Here is a 1,737-nt window from a genome sequence, read left to right as displayed (position 1 = left end):
GAGTGCCGTCATCACCAACATCACCAGCGCCATTGGACAGCAAACTCATTGGACTACAGTGCTCGGAGACGCTTGCAGTTAAAAGTCAACGTAAGGGGACAATCACAGAACGTAAGCGGCCCATCGAACGCGCGAGAAAATAGCGTATAAAATGCTCAAACATGAACGTTGGTAACTGAGGACTGTGTTCAAGGTGAGCAATGACGCGTAAACACGTTTCGCCTTGGGGTTTCCACATCATGACACCGTGCAAGAGGTAATTGAGCTTGTATTTTTGCGTAAAGTGACCGATTGATGTAGAATAGATGCATTCATGGCAAAGTCCAGATTGGAACACGATGCTTCGACCGCGTTCGATGTCGCTTCGATAACGATGAATTCGGATGCGTAGGGCAGGCCAATGGCACTGTGGGACGTATCGCGAGGGCGTCGTCGAGAACGGAGGGCTCGTGCTCTGCATTAAGCGAAGCGACTGATGCGTGGCGGCACATTTATTCCCTTTGTCGATGCCCTAGGCAACGCCGACGCTCTCGTTGTGATGAACTGGGCCCGGTGCAAGATGCACACGATACGTATCAAAGAATAAAGATGGAACGTGTTTTGCGTTATCTTCGATTGACAACGATACTGGGGTCAGCCTAGTGGCCCTATGGCGACTCATTTAGCGGAAGGCAGCTTGTGAATGGTAAGATTGTGGAAATATAATGATGGAGACGTAGTGCACATGACTCTCCACTCTGTCTCGTCGAGAACGTCGTCGTGAATGATTGAGAGCCAAGATCCCGATGTTGGCACGTGCCTGGATCCATGACATCGCATCGTAGAGCTGCCCATGTGCAAAAATGGGTTCCAGTGGGTACATACCGATGCGAGGGACCGCCTGACCTAGGGACTTGTTAAGAGTCTTCGCAAATGCGAGACAAACAGGAAATTGTAGACGCTTCAGCTGGAACGGCAGCGTTTTGTTAACACCTTTGCTGATGTCGCAGTATTCCGGGGCCTCCATCGACCGAAGAACGCGCATTCGTGTAAAGCAGCGAGGAGCTGTCGACTTCGTTGGCCTGGATTTGGAGGCGATGACAGACGCGATTTCTTGCTGTTGCCGGTTGCATCTGCAGATCATAGCTTCAAGAACAGCGGGTGACAGGTCGGACGCAGGTAGTACAATGTATGACTTGTATGACAGGCGAGTCCGCATCATTGTGACAATTCATCATTGCAACTAACACTTGATGTCGTGCATATTCGCAACCAATCAGAGCGCAAACATTCCCAACTTTTAATACAACTAATTCACATCAATTCATGGCGACATCGGTTTCATGTAATTCGTGCCCTAACCGCACCTCCTATGTGCGCACTCGCTCATCATGTGGGACCGCTTTGCATAGATGACTTCAGCATCAGTCGTCAGGAAGTACCGAATGGAGCTTTTTTCTGTAAAGAATTGAAAATATGAGGTCAGTCAAATAAAAAGCCGACGCTAGCACATTTGAGATAGCTGTAGAGTACATGTATTGTGATTATCTGAGACATATTTCAAGAGGAAATCGACTGGTGGGTCTATCGCTGGTAGAAACTTAGTGCTTCCCGGTCAAAATAAGCGTCACAGTGTTATAGGGGTGGGGCTATCGAACCAAGCCTCGCCTTTCTATTTGCCCACGTCATTTGTCCTCTAGAAACTTTTAAAGAATGGACTGTCACAATTACTTATCCTTACGGGCTCTCATCGTGTTT

This window comes from Saprolegnia diclina, assembly GCF_000281045.1.
Source record: "Saprolegnia diclina VS20 unplaced genomic scaffold supercont1.200, whole genome shotgun sequence".
NCBI classification, from domain to species: Eukaryota; Oomycota; class Saprolegniomycetes; order Saprolegniales; family Saprolegniaceae; genus Saprolegnia; species Saprolegnia diclina.
This window is presented reverse-complemented; position numbering follows the sequence as displayed.